Source organism: Podarcis gaigeae, assembly GCF_964106915.1.
Source record: "Podarcis gaigeae genome assembly, chromosome: 17".
Taxonomy (NCBI): domain Eukaryota; kingdom Metazoa; phylum Chordata; class Lepidosauria; order Squamata; family Lacertidae; genus Podarcis; species Podarcis gaigeae.
Genome location: NC_139694.1, coordinates 36,277,667 through 36,295,753, shown reverse-complemented (window position 1 = coordinate 36,295,753; position 18,087 = coordinate 36,277,667). Strand labels below are relative to the sequence as shown.

The window sequence follows — 18,087 nt, the reverse complement described above, 5'->3', positions numbered from 1 at the left end:
CTTTAGGTTACTTGTTGGATTTCTTCCTGTCGTGCAGTTGTTTAAAAGTACCAGAGCCAGCTTTTCCTTCCAACAGGGTGAAGTGACCTGCCTGAAGTGGTACAGGAAGTGGAAAGAATCTATCTGTCGGATGGATGAAGACAGGAATTGGTGTCTGAATGGTGCAACCAGACTTTAAAATATTGGCCATGGTGTGTTGGAGGGCACCTTTCGGCTGCCTGCTTCAAGCAGCAGAAATGCCATAGGCAACACTGAAGCTACAGATCTTTTGGCAGTGACAAACATGGCAACCCTATCCAAGAAGGATTCAATATTTGATGTATATCCATACAAGCTTGGTAACTGGAGAGTTGAGCTGCCGGCAGCGAAACTATATTTTGTAGATGGCAAATACTTTGCTAGATTCTGTGGGTTGCGGGAGAATAATTTGACTGTGGTTGATACTGGACTGGATTGCAACCATAAGGAACAAAAGGCCAGTGTTGTTAAACTTGCATAGAATCTATCATAGTTAACTGAACACCTACAGTTTATTGGTGAATTTGCTTAGGGAAACAATAGTACTCCGTGCATTACTAGGAAAAACCTGTTTGAGTGCCAACTGCAAAGAGAGTAAGCATGGAAGGGTAGCTAAATAGAGATTGCTGTGGGGATGAGACAGTGTTAGGAGGAAGTGTTAGGCACTGGGAAACACAGGCTATGTATCTGCAAAAGACATGGGCTTTACTTGGAACAGTGGAACAAGGACGCTTAACATCAAGAAGGTCATTGTTAAGTTCTTAAATGAACTTCTGGTGGTAAGCCACCAAGAACTGTGTCGAATCTGATTCAGGAAGACTTCATTCCATAACAGTGATTGTGTAAATCAAGGGTGGGAAGCATGTAACCCAGGGGTGACCAGTGTGGTACCCTCCTGGTGTTGAACTACAACTCCCATCCTTCCTGGCCATGTTGTCTGGTGCTCTTGGGAGTTGGAGTCTTAACAATACCTGAAAGGAGCACAGGTTTCCTACCCTTGGTGTAAATGCTTCTAGTTCTCAGAATGGGATTAAGATAGAACTTGGCAACAAGGAATGCCTTGTGTGCTTATATGCCAACACGATGTAGTGCATATAATGTGTAGCTAGAATATTGCCTCAGATCTTGAGTCATTCCCAGGTCACACTCTTTCTTTATGGAGCTGTGATTCCAAAACGTGTCACGTCTAAACACCAACCCATCATTTACAGAGCGGGAAAAAAGTGCAAGCAAGAGCCCATATCTTGTCATAGCTACATCTTTGATTTACTTATGGGAAGAGTAAACAGGACAGTTGGTTAGAGCGTGGTGCTGATAATGCCAAGGTTACATGTTCAATCTCCGTATAGGTCAGCTACATCTTTCTGTATTGCAGGGGGTTGGGGTAGATGATCTCTAGGGTACCTTCCCTTGAGCTTCTAGGGGACCTTGGCTCACTTCAGCTGGGCCACAGCTGTTTGATGGAACCGAATTTTCCAATACAATCAAACCTTGGTTCTCGAACAGCTCCGTTTTTAAATGTTTTGGCTCCCGAACGCCAAAAAACTGGAAGTAAATGCTCCGGTTTTTGAATGTTTTTCGGAACCTGAACATCTGACGCGGCTTCTGCTTGAGTGCAAGAAGCTCTTGCAATGAATTAAAAGCCACGCCTCAGTTGTCAAACGTTTTGGAAGTCAAACGGTCTTCTGGAATGGATTCATGTTCAACAGCCAAGGTTTGACTGTAGTTACTTCCATGCTGACTGCAAGATGGAGACAGTCAGGCAGAAGGTAGGCATTATGTAAAATTGTGAGGATAAGACAGGCTGCAAGTCCCAGAGTTGCTGCCATCATGGTGATACTGGCTCCTCTGACAGTGGTCCTAATGAAGTCTGGACACCCAATTTCCAGCTCCAGCATTTGTCCCAATTCACTAACCTCTCTAGGTCAGACTACAACGCGTTATATGTGGGATTCCCTCTGAAGACAGTTCAGAAAGTTCAGCTGGTGCAGAATTTGGCAGCCAGGTTGCTCACTGGAGTAAGATGGTTTGAGCATATTACACCCATCCTGGCTCAACTGCACTGGCTGCCAACTAGTTTCTGGGCCCAATTCAAAGTGCTGGTTTTGACTTATAAAGCCCTGAACTGTTCTGGACCACAATATCTCAAAGACCACCTCTCCCCATATAAACAGTTCATCATCTGAGACCCTTCTTTGTGTGCCTATTCCATGAGAGGTCAGGAGGGTGGCAACATGAGAACAGACCTTTTCTGCAGTGGCTCCCCATTTGTGGAATGCCCTTCCCAGGGAGGTTCGGCCGGTGCCTTCATTATACATCTTTAGGCACCAGGCAGAAACGGTTCTCTTTTACCAGGCCTTTGGCTAATTAAACAATCCGTGGCTTTTAAACGTGGGGTGGGGTGATAGTTTTTGTCTCTTGCTATGTTACGTATTTTTGTGTTTTGATACTGTAAAACTGCCCTGTGATCCTCGGATGAAAGGCAGTATAGAAATAAATAATAATAAATAATAAAACCCTCAAATGTAAAGAGCAAGCTGTATTGTGAACTGGGGTTCACCCCTTTTATGAACTGCGGGGTCAGTCCTAGAACACCATGCGAAGCAGTGTCTGTGAAAAGTTGCCTTCCTGCTACTCCTGAGAAACAGGTAATTGGCTACGCACTGAAGCTCCAGGCAGAGCTTTGGCAGCCCAAGAGAGTGTCCCTTCCAGAAAGATTTCAGCCCTGGCCTGGCACCTCCCTCTCTAACCGGCTGTTGATAATAGGAAGAAGCAACATGAGAGTTGGCAAATAGTAAAGGGCATGAACCTCTTTCACATCGGAGCTTAAGGTTGGTGATATACTAAAGCAAACAATGATTGGTTGTTAAGAGAAGCTGCGGAACTGAAATTTCCGTCATCAAACTGGATGACAGCTCTTTTTGTTGTTGCCTTACTTTTCGTATTCATCATAGCATTGTACACAATAACACAAAACACGTTACAGAGTAGTTGGCACAGCACAATCCCAATAACAGTTTCTCAGGGTTTGTAGGTCTCTCATCACAAACAACTAAACAGAGTAGGAACAGTCCAGGATTTGTCATTTGCTGCAGCAGCAAATGATTAGGACTATATTGTTGGCATCCGTCTGTCTCGAGACAATGGAGTGCTCCTCCGGGGGGAAAGTCAAGCCACTGCATGAGCAGTACCGAAGCGACGTCCCTGGGGCACAAGCCTGGGCAGCGTTCATGGAGGTCCTGGGCTGCCCAGACGACAGGACCCCTCCCTCAGCCTCGCTGATGTGGTCCAGAAGAAAGCAGAGCAATATGTCTGGCACCAGCTTGGCTGCAGGAGTTGCAGGAAAGAGGCATGCATACAAGGCGTCATCCAACCACCTTAGGGACTCCACTCTGGATTTGTGTAGCTTTTTCTTCTGAAGATATCCTGCAAGACAGCAGAGGGTTAGGATCAGAGTTTTCTTTTTTAAAAAAATGATATTTATTACTCTTAAAACTTACAAAGAAAAAGAAAAAGAAAGAAAAAACAAAAGAAACAATACAATATAGACAATACAAAACACAACCTTAACATCTAAACACCATAAACTATACAAAACAAAACAAAAACAATTTAACACACATCATACCTTTACCATAATCTATCTTTCTTCCCTTGTTTCATTGACCTCCTCTCACCTCCCTCCTTGTATTCCACTTCTATACGTTATCTCAGCAAATCCTTTATCTTAAAATATTTTTAATCTTATTCCCCATTAAATCTAATATACCTATTTACACTTAACCTCTTAAAACATTTCCACTAAGGCCAAAAAAAATTCCATTCCAAGATTTTTCTATCCCTCATTAAATTTTACAAAATTTCCCTATATAGACTTTAAATTTTCCAATCTTCTTCACCGTCTCCTCTTCCTGGTCTCGGCCTCTGCCAGTCCTTTCCTTCAATTCCATGCAGTCCATCAACCTGGAGATCTTATGTCCGAGGCTCTTAACTCATCTCCACATCCCTTCTGCCAATCTTCTTCATATTCTTTAATTCTTCATATTCTTTAATTCCAGGCTGACAAGCCCCATCTGCCCCTCAGGGCCATGTGCACACCTTATTTAAAAGAATAGCCAAGGTGATGTACATGTATGCAATATGTAAATAATTCCATATATATATAACATACATTTAAAGCACATCCACCCCTGCAAGGAATGCTGGGATTGTAGTTTACACCACACAGAGCTACACTTCCCAGTACAGTGGCACCTCAGGTTAAGAATTCGTTCTGGAGGTCCGTTCTTAACCTGAAACTGTTCTTAACCTGAGGTACCACTTTAGCTAATGGGGCCTCCTGCTGCTGCTGCGCCGCCGGAGCCCAATTTCTGTTCTCATCCTGAAGCAAAGTTCTTAACTCAAGGTACTATTTTTGGATTAGTGGAGTCTGTAATCTGAAGCGTCTGTAACCTGAGGTACCACTGTACCCTTAACAAACTAGAGATCCCAGCATTACTTTTTTTTTTTGAGGTGTTCTTTCAATGCATGGTGCGCATGTGGGATTAATTACATATGGCGCACATGCATATCATATCAGCTGTCAGGATCCCCCCCCACGCTTCATTCCTTCTATTTTTAGGTATCGCCCTGTCAACTTGCCTGTCTCTATGCATACCCACACCTTGAAGGCGGAGCTGGATGCGGCTTTTTGCCGCCAAAAACAGCCCCGTCTCTAATATTACATCAGCCCAGGCAATGGGACCTTGTCCTCCATTGGACCTGAGAGTAGGCTAGTTTAGGGAAGGTATGGCAGGCTGGGAAGCAGCTGAGGGGAGGGTTTAGAGGGAAACACCAGAGCAGAAACAGTTTCTGCTTCCCTCTCTTTGGCCAGCTGAGGTGATTGCCTTATTTTGGCCTAATTTAGGGCCAGGCTTGGGTTGCTACTGTGGTTAGGGCTAGTAAATGTGGGGTAGGGGCACTTGCCAAGGCCTCGATGGCTGTAAGGGCAATTGAACTGAGAGTGCCACAATTTAGGTTTGCATGAGGCACCCGCCACATAACTTTGGAACCAGCCTGGGCCTCTTCTCATTTCTGAGTGACCTGCGTGAAGTGAGGGGATTCCCCCCAATGCTGGAACCTGCGTAAAACCTCATGCCAGAATAAACGGGTCTCTAAAATGTCACAAAATTGCACCCAGGAAGGCAAGGCTCTCATGCATTTCATAGGTTACCATTTCAGCCCACGTGTCTGGGGTAGGATCCTGTGTCCACCTCGGACTGCTCAAGATCTGGTATTGCTACATGCTTCCCTTTTAGCCAAGTGTTGTGAAGTTGCCACGGGTGGCACTTACTGGAGTTTCTTTGGGTTGGAAAGCATTGGCAATTTGCAACATTTATGATGATGATGATGATGATTAGTTATATCCCGCCCTCCCCAGCCGAAGCCAGACTCAGAGCGGCTAACCACAGTAAACACAGTTTACATAAAATCACAATCAATTAATTGTAATACATTCTAAAATCAGTTCAGAGTCAAATTAATGGCAACCATTGGGCTAGAGTTCTATGAGGATTACAAAAGGAGGGGGGGTCAGACTGTGCCTTGGCCAAAGGCCTGGTGGAACAGCTCTGTCTTGCAGGCCCTGCGGAAAGATGTCAAATCCTGCAGGGCCCTCGTCTCTTGTGACAGAGCATTTCACCAGATCCGGGCCACGGCCGACAAAGCCCTGGCTCTGGTTGAGGCCAGCCTAACCTCCCTGTGGCCTGGGATCTCCAAGATGTTTTTGTTTGAAGACTGTAAGGTCCTCCGTGGGACATACCAGGAGAGGCGGTCCCATAGGTCCGAGGGTCCGAGGCCGTATAGGGCTTTGTTTACAGCTATGCAGGCGGAACAGTGAAAGCAAATAAGCACCCCTACTCAGATCCCCAGAGAGGAAAACATGCAGAAATGCAACAGGTGAAGTTTTCCTCCATTATTTACCATCTATGAGTTCCTCAGAGTCGTTTCTCATGTTTCTCTTTTCCTTTTATGACACACTTCCATTACTGGGGGAGGAGGGGGGTCCCTGAGAACAGGAGAGCTGGGTGTTTGCCAAGACTGGCAAGAGACCCACGGCACCATGATCACGGCCCTCCTCACTTGGCACAGAAGCTCAGAGTCAGGGAGAGAGAGAGAGATCTTGGTGCATACTCTATATGTCACCCAAAATATTAAGTCCTATGGGAGGTGCCTTGCCTCAAGACTACCACAATCCTGGAGCCGGCACTGATGATAATATTTACTGTCTTCATGTCAAGGGTCTGGGCAGCAGTTCTAAGTGGAACGACATGACTGTCAGTAGGCAGGGAATTAGTTCTAATGGCATGGGTGTGATGTTTCTTTTCCCAGCTGGGTCAGACCTCATGACATGCATGAGACAAGGCTGCCTATTGCTTCCATTTACTGGTGTGCTCAGCTCTGCTGTCAAACCATAACTCTGGGGAATCCCTGGGAGCCAGGACTCTTGGGTTCTAGACCCAGCAAGGTGAGTGGAATTGATTCTATTAACGGGTTCAGGGTAATGGTCACACACACTTTCTGCCCTTTAGCACTTCCAGTTCTCTCTCTATCAGTGCACTTGGGATTAAATGTCCAAATTATACCCTGCCATGCACATCTGCAGTGGAAAGTTCCACTGCTTTCGTTTTGGAGCAAACTAGAACCCTTGCTTAAATGGAGCCATTTTTGTTGATGAAGGAGGCCATTTTTGCTTAAATGTGTTTGCCCAGCTACATGGAATACAAAACGACTGGCAGCTTTTTCTGGTGGGGGGAATTCTTCTTGGGGAGGCAGAAGGAGGTGGGCCAGCCAGCCCCCTAGCTGCCCCAGAGTCCCTGACAAAGCCAAGGTTACAGCAACAGCTCCCTCTGCAAAGCTCCACATTCACACCTGTGGAGCCAGTCCGTACTTGTGACGGAGCTGTATTCGTCCCAGTTGCGAATCTCTACGAAAGAATTTCACACAGGATTGGTGGGCAAGAAGCATGGAATCTCAGTTTGTTCCTGAGGCTTATTTGTTCTGGAACAAGAGGCCTGACTCTGAGAGAAGGAATCTAGGAAGGCCAGTTTACTTTCTGCCTGAATCCCTGTCTCTTCTCACCACAGAGAACAAGCCCTGACGAGATCCTATTTGCCTCCCAAGAACTGGAATACAGTAATATTCTAGGCTCCTCCCTTGAATTTTCCAAGGCATGCACTCCCTACAATGTCTCCAACCCCGTCTAGGACACTCCTCCTCCTGTCCGAGAGCTCCAAACAAAGAGCTCTACCCCTTCTCGTTTTATCCTCATAACAACCCTGTAAGGTAGGTTGGTCTGAGAGTTCATAACTGGGCACCACAGTCACCCAGTTAACTTCACAGCTGAGTGAGGATTTGAACCCTGTTCTCCCAGGCCCAGAGATCAGCTTCTGAGAAGACTTTAGGATTTCACTTTCTGGAAATTGGCTGCTGTTTCAAATGCTTTGCTGGAGATGCAAACAGAGTCCACATTCACCCCTTTCAACTTCCCCTCCCTCCTAATAGCACACCTGTTCCAAGAGAGAATCTAGGGGAAATTGTCCCCTTGACTCTCTCTTTCTCTGTCCGCTGAGATCTGAACCTACACCCTGCTCAGATCTGAAGACAGAGCAGCTCAGGAATCCTCCTGCCCCTTCCTTTTCTGGCTTCAAAAGCTTGCACAGATGCTTACGATCAGATGTGTGCAAGCTGTCAAAATACTTTCCCTTGGGACTTTCCAATTCACAGCGAAGCTTGACTTTCCTGCAGAGGAATAGCAGAACTGCCCCTCCTGCCAGAGGAACTGCGAGTAGCAATGCTGCTGCTGACTCTTGGTGGAAAAGTTGTCCATGTTCATGGCAAAGAATGCAAAAGCAGAGAGAACAGTTGGGCACAACATGATCCACCATTTGGGCGAATGAAGGCCAGCACTGGGTCCCTAAGTGGCTTGAGGTTGTCTTAAGGGGGCTGTATGTTCTAAACGGTCCCTGTTTCCCAAGCACAGTTCTTGCCTTCCAATTTCTAGAGGGGTAGACATTTTCAGTTTATTTCAGGAAAAAAGTCTTGTGGCATTTGAAAGACTGACAAGATGCTTATGCCATAATTCAGTGGTTCCCAATTAACTAAGTACTGCAGAGCCCCTGTTTTTCAAAAGCCAAGCCATGGACTTGAAAATTTTGAAATCTCTATGGTATTTTTTCTTATCTGAATGGTGCCAGAGAACTCCTGAGGTCCGCAGATGACCAGCTGAGAACCACTACCATAATACATTTATTAGTTTTTTAAGGTGCCACCACACAACTTACTGATTATTCCTTGTATTCAAGTACAGGAATGTGCAAACTTTAGGCATGTAGAATCTTTGTTTCTTTACTAGAAGCCAACACCCACCAACTGGAGCCATATGCAAAAAACATACACTTAGAATTAAATAATTGTTTCTTTTTTAATGTTTAATATTCGTTGGAATTTAAAAAAAACCCACAATATAGTTGTTTTCTAATAGGATTTTTATTCTTTTATAACAAGGAAAGGAGTTAATGTACAAAAACAAGAGCTGGACTGGAACTCCTTCCACACAAAATCCCCTGCTGGTTATGAGAATTTGCCAGCAATTTTGTGGAAATTTCTCATAAAATATATATTTTAATGCAATTATGGCCTAACAGACTTTTGCAAGCAATTTCCCCTAATATAGGCATCTTTGGATACACCGTTTGATTAGATGCAAATATGGACATTTTTACAAACAAAGACAGCTTAAGTAAAAGAGCTCTGTTGGGCACAATCCACAAACCTCTTTTGGATTCCAGCCTTTGTGATACCCAAAGAGAGTCTTGCAGCACTTTAAAGGGGGGGAAAAGTTATTATGGCATAAGGTTTTGTGGACCAGAGTCCACTTTGTCAGATGCATGAATATATTTGTGTTGTGATGACTGTCAGAGGAAGGCCTGCCTTTCAGAGTGTGCATACGCAGCTTGTAGTTTTTTAAACTCTGCTCTAACAACAACAAAAAGGCCTAGGTTTGGCATGACTTGCAACAATCTATGCTCTGGGAATGTCACTTATACTTGTGCTGAAATGAATGCTGGGAGAGAACATTCTCAATATGGCAATTTGAGGAATGTATGTGAATTCCCCCAACCCCCATTTCAATTATATTTCTACTCTTGGCATGTGGTTGTGAGGTCTCCTCATCTCCAGTATAAGCGCCTCTTTCATAAGCATGAATTGTAGAAATGTGTTGTATGGCGCAATTCTTTCCTAGCGATAAGTGGTTGAAACTTTAGGAATGTTCATAGCGGTAATGCCCAGACAGTCATAACATGGTGTTTATGACACGGATATGGTAAGGAAATAATAATAATAATAATAATAATAATAATAATTATTATTATTATTATTATTATTATTATTATTATTATTTATATCCCTCCCAGAGACTTTGGGCGGCTGACAACATATATAAAAACACAACAAAACATCAAACATCAAAGCAACAAACAAACCAATAAATCAACAGAAATCAACAACAACAGACAGTTATACCAAAATTAAAATAACTACCAACCCCAACTAAACATTTAACCAACACCAACCCAAATATTTTTTATGTGGCTATTCAAAGAGAGAAGCATCTTACTCTCCAAATTGTTGTTGTTTAGTCGTGTCCGACTCTTTGTGACCCATGGACCAGAGCACGCCAGGCACTCCTGTCTTCCACTGCCTCCCGCAGTTCGGTCAAACTCATGCTGGTAGCTTCGAGAACACTTTCCAACCATCTCGTCCTCTGTCGTCCCCTTCTCCTTGTGCCCTCCATCTTTCCCAACATCAGGGTTTTTTCCAGGGAGTCTTCTCTTCTCATGAGGTGGCCAAAGTATTGGAGCCTCAGCTTCAGGATCTGTCCTTCCAGTGAGCACTCAAGGCTGATTTCCTTCCAAATGGATAGGTTTGATCTTCTTGCAGTCCATGGGACTCTCAAGAGTCTCCTCCAGCACCATAATTCAAAAGCATCCATTCTTCGGCAAGGTGATGTTGGCAAGGTGATGTCTCTGCTTGACCATTTAATGCTAGAGACCCAGAAAACTTGGTCCTGCGCATCTTTTCTTGGAAGTACCCATTAAACCAGAGTAAAAAAGGCACTATTTTAATAGGAACGTAAGAACAAACAGCCAGATCAGCCAGTGCACCAACTATTCCAGCATCCTGTTCTCACAGGTTCCTACAGGAAGCCCACAAGCAAGACCTGAGCACAACAGCATCTTCCTCACCTGCAATTCCCAGCAGCTGGTAATCAGAGCTATCGTGCTTCCAATGGTGGAGGCAGAAAATATCCATCGGGGTTAGTAGCCATTGGTGGTCTTATCTTCCATGAATCTGTCAAATTCTCTTCCATGATGGTAGCCATCACTGTCTCTTATGGAATTCCCTAGTTCAGCTATGCGCTGTGTGATGTGCAGTGATTTCTTTTCTCTGCCCTGAATCTTTGAACAACCTTCGTTGGATGTCCACAAGTTCTGGTGTTAGGAGAGAGGGTGAACAACACTTCTCTCGCCCCTTTCTCCAGACAAGAGAGAAGGTAAAGGGACCCCTGACCATTAGGTCCAGTCGTGGCCGACTCTGGAGTTGTGGCGCTCATCTCGCTCTATAGGCCGAGGAGCCGGCATTTGTCCACAGACAGCTTCCAGGTCATGTGGGCAACATGACTAAGCTGCTTCTGGCGAACCAGAGCAGCGCATGGAAATGCCGTTTACCTTCCCAACGGAGCGGTACCTATTTATCTACTTGCACTTGGGCGTGCTTTCGAATTGCTAGGTTGGCAGGAGTAGGGACTGAGCAATGGGAGTTCACCCCGTCGTGGGGATTCGAACTGCCGACCTTCTGATCGGCAAGTTATAGGCTCTGTGGTTTAACCCACAGCTCCACCCGCGTCCCTTTCCATACAATGCTCATTACTAAATCATCGCGTTGGAAAGGACCTCATCTGGTCTTGTTTCCTGCTCGTGCTGTAAGTCTGCTGCTGTGACATCCCTGATTGGACATCTAGCCTCTGCTTGAAAACTTCCAGTGAAGCAGAGCCTTTCCCACTCAGTCTGCTCTGCCGCCAACCAGCTCAGACAGGCAGAAAGTTCTTAGTAAGGTGTGCTTGAAATCCCCTTCCTTGTAACTTAAACAGGTTGATTTCAGCCCACCCCTCTGGAACCACAGAAGCCAGATCTGTTGCATCGACTCCCAGTGGTTAATCAGGCAGTGCAAAAGTGCAAAGCCCAGGAGCTTTGATTCTACATGCAACAGTGGTCTGTAGTTACTCAGTAGAATAAAAAGCACTCTTCACATGCTCAGAGACAGTCCCTTTCTCAGTGTATTCCAGAGCTCAGTCCCTGTAAGTCCAGGCTCACATTGTCCTTGATTCTGTATACAGTGGTACCTCGGGTTAAGTACTCAATTTGTTCTGGAGGTCCATTCTTAACCTGAAACTTTCTTAACCTGAAGCACCACTTTAGCTAATGGGGCCTCCTGCTGCCGCCGCGCTGCCGGAGCACAATTTCTGTTCTCATCTTGAAGCAAAGTTCTTAACCCGAGGTACTACAGTGGTACCTTGGGTTACATACACTTCAGGTTACATACACTTCAGGTTACAGACTCTGCTAACCCTGAAATAGTACCTTGTGTTAAGAACTTTGCTTCAGGATGAGAACAGAAATCGTGCTCCGGTGGTGCGGCAGCAGCAGGAGGCCCCATTAGCTAAAGTGGTGCTTCAGGTTAAGAACAATTTCAAGGTTAAGAACGGGCCTCCGGAATGAATTAAGTACTTAACCCGAGGTACCACTGTATTTCTGGGTTAGTGGAGTCTGTATCCTGAAGCGTATGTAACCCGAGGCACTCAGATCTGTTTGTGGGGATAATTGCCCTAAGCGACTATCTCCCCCGGTGTCTGACAGAGCAAGGGTTTCCAGTAATGTTTCTTTCGGGTCTCTGCAAGGTCACACCAGGCCATTGCAGAGGTGGAGGCAGTAGCATTACACCTTCAGACGCCCCGCTGTTCATTGCAAACTGATCAATGAGGAAGCGGCTGCCCTGGGCTTGACAATTTGGAGGGAACCTGGAATTTTGAATGAGGTGATTGTTCTGTGTGCAGCAGAGGAAGTGGGAGTGCAGCTCCCCGCAGGGTTGGGACATGCCTGTGGTTGGCTGATTTTGTTATCTCCTTGCTCTGCTTCTTGGGAAAGGCCCCCTGGGCAGCAGCTGCAAAGGGAAAGGAGCCTTGGCTTGCCAAATATTAACTGCCTTACAGGCAGGGCTTAATTGGAGTTTGGGTTTACCAGGGTTCAGTCCCAGAATGTGACTTATAATGAGGCCGAGGCCTCGAAATGTGTGAACAGGAGAGACGGGAGCGTCCCAGACTGTGCACGGGGTTCTTCTGACCCTCGTTTTTTAATTAAAAAATAATTTTTATTAGTTTATTTTATTAGTTTTATTAGGTTGTACACAATAAACATAACCATTCCAAAAAAATAAATAAGAAGAGGTTCTTTTGAACCTTCAGACCTCCTTCCCTCCCTCAGTGGGTTCCATTTCTGAATTCCACCCCCCCTACATTTTTTACTGTAATCCATCTATTATATAATCATAGTAACCAAAATTCATTCAACTTGTAGTGTCATTGTTTTCCTGCCAATTTCAGCTGTCTACAGTGGTCTTTCAGATATATTAAAAAGTTATTCCAGTCTTTTAAAAATACTTGGTCTTCCTGGTTTCTGATCTTTCCCGTCAGTCTTGCCATTTCTGCGTACTCCATCAGTTTGTCTGCCATTCTCCTCTGGTCGGTACTTCTCCTTCTTTCCATCTCTGGGCCAGAAGCATTCTTGCTGCCGTCGTTGCGTACATAAACAGTCGTTTATTTGATTTTGGTATTTCCTCACCTATCATACCTAACCAAAAAAAAGCCTCTGGTTTTTTAACAAAAGTTTTCTTGATTGTTTTCTTTAACTCATTATATATCATTGCCCAGAAAGCTTTTACCACCTCACAAGACCACCAATCTTCTTATCCTCTTGCCACAGCCTTGCCATGCTCACCCACCATGCACCTGAGGCTAGATATAATGACATTTTCCCACCCCCTATGTATCTTTCAGGGACGCGGGTGGTGCTGTGGGTTAAACCACAGAGCCTAGGACTTGCAGATTTGTGCAAAAGCACATCAAAGTGCAGGTAGATAAATAGGTATCACTCTGGCGGGAAGGCAAACTGCGTTTCCGTGCGCTGCTCTGGTTCGCCAGAAGCGGCTTAGTCATGCTGGACACATGAGCCGGAAGCTGTACGTCGGCTCCCTCGGCTAATAAAGCGAGATGAGCACCCCAACCCTAGAGTCGGCCACGACTGGACCTAATGGTTAGGGGTCCCTTTACCTTTACCTTTTATGTATCTTTCATGCAGGGTTGGGTAATGTTGTGGAGCAGAAAGATAAATTCAAGCACCGGGTAAGATTCACCTCCTTTTCTCCCATACTTGAGTGGGTTGGAAGCGGAAAGTGGGAGGCTCCGACAATCATTTGGACAGCAGCTCCTTTTGCTACCTGGGGTGCGGTTCCGTGTCTGCAGTGATTGACGGCAAGAGCTCTGCTAGATTTCGTCATTTGGAAGGAGGCCTTCCTAGCCATTGGCTTGTCTGCTGAGGTGCAATGGAATATTTATAAATATTGCAACAGCTCAGAAGGTTTTGAAGGAAATGTCAGCTGCACCAGGGACAGATGGGGCTTTGTGCTGTTGCTTGGAAGAGGTGTGGTCGAAATGGGAGCAGGTAACCAAGTGCTGGCCAGCTGTCAACCCTCGTGTCTCGCACACTTGGAAATAAGACAAACACTCGGTGAGATCTGCTTATCAGCAAAAATGCATTGCGTCCCCTGTGTTCAAAAGGTGTAAGAGCCCTGGTGGTGCAGTTGATCTGGTGTTGGACTTTGGGAGATCTAGATTCAGTCCTCCTTTAGCCTTGAAACTTAACCACTCCCAAGGAGTTACTGTAAAGACAAAAACGTACGCCGCCCTAAGCATGGAGGGTCAGAAAGATAAGATGAGGCTGTGGGCATATATTAGCATGGAAGAGAACAAGATGAGAACAAATTTGCTGTATAACCTAAAACGACATATCAGTGTCAGACAGAATATAGTGCCAACCTAGCAGTTCAAAAACATGTCAAAGTGCAAGTAGATAAATAGGTACCGCTCCGGTGGAAAGATAAACGGCGTTTTCGTGCACGGCTCTGGTTCACCAGCAGCAGCTTAATCATGCCGGCCACATGACCCGGAAGCTGTACGCTGGCTCCCTCAGCCAATAAAGCAACATGAGCACCGCAACCCCAGAGTCAGCCACGACTGGACCTAACGGTCAGGGGTCCCTTTACCTTTACCTATCATATCAAAAGGATTATAACCAGTGTGTAGAGGGGGGGTGAGAAAAGAAAGACAGAATGGACAGAATGAAATGCAAAACTAGAGACCTGCTGGGAACTGATGCAGGTCTCTGCATGTCCAAATGTAGAGTTGCCATATTTTGAAGAGCAAAAAAGAGGACACATTTGCCAGCTTTTAACACTATGGATTGCTTTGATGACTCTGCCCATGAAAAAGAGGCCATGTCCTGGGAAAAGAGGACCTATGGCAACCTACCGATCCTTCCTTTCTGCTCTGTCAGAAGCACGTCAGAGGAGGAGAGTTCACAATTTCAGGGTAAATCCAGGATAGAATTTCAGGGTAAATTTCAGGGTAAAAGTGGGAGGAGCTGGTTTCTTTGGGGTTTCCAGAAGAAAAGAGGGGTTTGTGAATAGGATAGGGGCCAGCAGGAATAACATTTTCAGGCATGCAAGAGTGTCCCTATGTTTCGCAGAGTAAGCCCCATTGAACTCAATGGGCCTCACTTCTGAGTGCAGATATACTGGATTGCCCTGTTAGAAAACAAAAAACAGGGAGGCAACTCATTTGAGTTTTCTGTTGGAACAAATGGAGAAATTTTTAAAGCACAGACAAATGGACACTGGATGGATGTGTCCCAGTGCTGGTTAAAAGGTAACACAAGGATTCAGGACTCTCAATAGTCAATGCATTTCATTTATTTTGACATTTTACAAACCATGTCTTCATCCCAACATGGATTCCAGGGCAGTGTACCTAAAAATCCATATGGCAATGCAATCTTAAAACAAACCACAAGGTGTGACCGGAAAGTTCGGTGAATGGTCACAGAAATCGGACAGCGAGAAATATTTGAACATACGTACCTTACAGGCCTTCAAAGTAGGCCCCCTCAGATACAATGCACCATTGACAATGTTCGTAGAACTGTTGGAAACTTCTGGAGAAGTCCTCTTTTTGTACTGCTTTCAATTCCCTCATCACAGCAGCTTGGACGTGTGAAATGTTGGAAAATCTGTGCCCTTTCAGTGCAGATTTCAGTTTTGGAAAAAGAAAGAAATTCGGTGAGGCCAGATCGGGAGAATATGGAGGGCAGGACAACTCAGTAACCTCAGCAACAATTTCATGTGGAATATGCAATTCTTCCGTGTCAGGGAACTGCCATCAGCTCAGACATGAGAGGTGGAAGGGCAGCTGGATTACAGGGAGCCTCCAAAGATCGTGCGGAGCAGCACTTCCTCAGCGGAGGAGGGAAGCTCCACCTCTATTTTTCCCCCCAAATAATATTTATTCATGTTTTAAAAGGTTACAAAAAGGAACACAATATACAAAAACAAAACATATCCAAGAAAAAAAACAAAAACAAAAAAACAAAAACAGCTAAAAAGAAAAAAAGATACAATCAAAAAACAACAAAAGAACAAGTTAAACCTTGATATAACTCCCTTTCTTAACTTATCTCCTTGACCACCTCACACCTCCCCTCTTTGTATTCTAATTCAAATAGATATTTCAGCAAATCCTTCATCTTTATTTTTATCTTTATAACTTATCTTAATATACTGTAATTTTCCATTCTCTCATTCGCCAATTAGCCATCCACTTTTACTTTATTTAATCTTATTTCTCCTTAAAACTTATATATCTGAAATTATTCTCTTAAGACGTTTCCCCTAGGGTCACAAAGATTCCATTCCACGATTTTCCCATCTCTCATTAAAAGAATTTTTATTATTATTATTATCACAATATATACACTTTAAATTCCCAATTTTTCTTTCACCATCTCCCCTCCCTGGTCTCGGCCCCTGCCAACAGTTCTCCAAAATTCCATCAACCCGGAGATCTTAAGTCCGAGGCTCTTAACTCTCTTTCATGTCCCCTCTGCCGATCTTTTTGATAGTCTTTGGTGTTAAAGAACAAATCTCGGGGGAGCTCCAACCCAACGGTAGTCAAATTCCTTCTTAGCGAGTCTGCCAGACTTCCATAGTTAAAGGCAGGGCCCATAGAATATTCCAAATCTTGTTTCACACTCCTGCCAAATCCAAAGGCCCCAGAGGCTCCAATTTCCACCTGACTCAGATTCAAATCCCAAAAGTTATTTGATCCCCACATAGGGTGATCTCTCCATCTTTCATTTTCCAAACCAAGCCAGGCTCTCATCTCTAAAAACTGGCTTCTCCTAGTTGCAAACGTATAAGGCCTGAAGTTGTAATCCACCATTTGCCTCTGTAGGGTTACGACTCCCCCATGCATCACTTTAACAACAGCAACTTTCTCCTTCTCTGGTTCTTCAATTTGTTCAGTTAAAAGAGATTCCTGTGCCGGGTTCTTGTCTACTTCTTTACTGATGCCCACTTTTGTTCCCAAAATTTCAACATTGGTAGCCATGACGTTTATCTGTTCTTGCAGCTTTCCCAGCAGATAAAATGTCCTATTCAGTTCAGACGCGACTTCCTTCTCATCCGCCATCCTTGAAATGTCCAAGGTCAAAGCTAGTTTTCTCAGAGACTTTATCTTTAGGACCAATTTCCCAGCTGCATCCTTGCAACACTATCCCAAAACTCCCTCTAGAGGGACACAGTTTCCATTTACACTCCTTCTAGCACAGTCCCAAAAGTCCCAAACGTAAAATTGTAGCAATTGCCTTCCTTCTTTTTAAACACAGAAACTGACAATAGCAACAAAGTCCTTCTTTTGTATCTTGACAGCTAGCTGTCAAATTTATCTCTTCGCCATCCACGGGCTCTCGCGGGTTTAGGGAAGTGGTGCTTCAATTCCAAATTTTGATCTTCTCCTGCAGGCTTCCCTGCTTCCAAAAAGAGTGTTGATAGTAGTTTCAATCAGTGGAGTTTTAATCCTTTAGGTAAGACTCTCCACGACCTTAGTTAACAAGTTCTTTGCTTCAGTTTATTTACAGAAAGGGGAGGTGGACTTCCTGTTTAGACCTTCCTCGATCGGTACCAATTTAAAAGTACTTTAAAAGTCCAATTTCCGTTCTACTCATGGGTTGTTGTTTGAAATCCAATTGTCCACAAGAAAAAGTCAGCGCTCTCCGGCAATGGCTACGCGGCTTCACTCCGTAAAAAATAGCGGTTGATTCAAAACCCCACGTCACTTCGGAACCCCCAAAAAGGGGTTTCCCTGCGGGTAGGGGGGGCGCTCCTGGTGTCAGCCGAATCCCACGTTCCCAGGCTTCCTCCGCCTGGGATTTTTAAAGGGTCTCCGCCTTCACCGCGGCGGCATGACCCAAATTCCACGGAGCGGATTCCTCTCAGTCAGAGGAACACCGCCATTGCCGATGGCACTAACCCGGAAGTCGGGGAAGCCCCGCCTCTAGTGGGGAAGAGATGCAGGGCTTGGAGGATGCAAGAAAGAGCCAAGACACCATGCATGAGCAAAGTGTGGGGGGAGCAGGTCCCCCTTTACCCACGCCCTCCCTGCGCAGTAGGTTTTTGTGCAGAGAGGGGAGGCGTTGGATGGGGGTCAAGAGACTGCTCTGCTGGGGAAGGTTTAAGGACCGCCCACTCTCAGATTCTGCTAGTGACTGAGCAAGACATGAAATTGAGGCGTTTTGCACTGTAAATGTTTTTGCACCAATAATAAAGCCTTTGAAAAGACCAGTGAGGATCTTGCCTGTTCGC

At 45.0% G+C, this 18,087-nt stretch overlaps 1 protein-coding gene across 1 annotated transcript in view; it reads left to right on the top strand.

The window, feature by feature from the left end:
- Positions 1-6,385: 6,385 nt before the first annotated feature.
- SLC38A5 (solute carrier family 38 member 5) overlaps positions 6,386-18,087 on the top strand; it is a 72,287-nt gene continuing 60,585 nt past the window's right edge. Inside the window, exon 1 of the mRNA XM_083719308.1 lies at positions 6,386-6,523. The gene's annotated coding sequence lies outside the window, so the exon portion shown is untranslated. The remainder of the gene's footprint in view (positions 6,524-18,087) is intronic.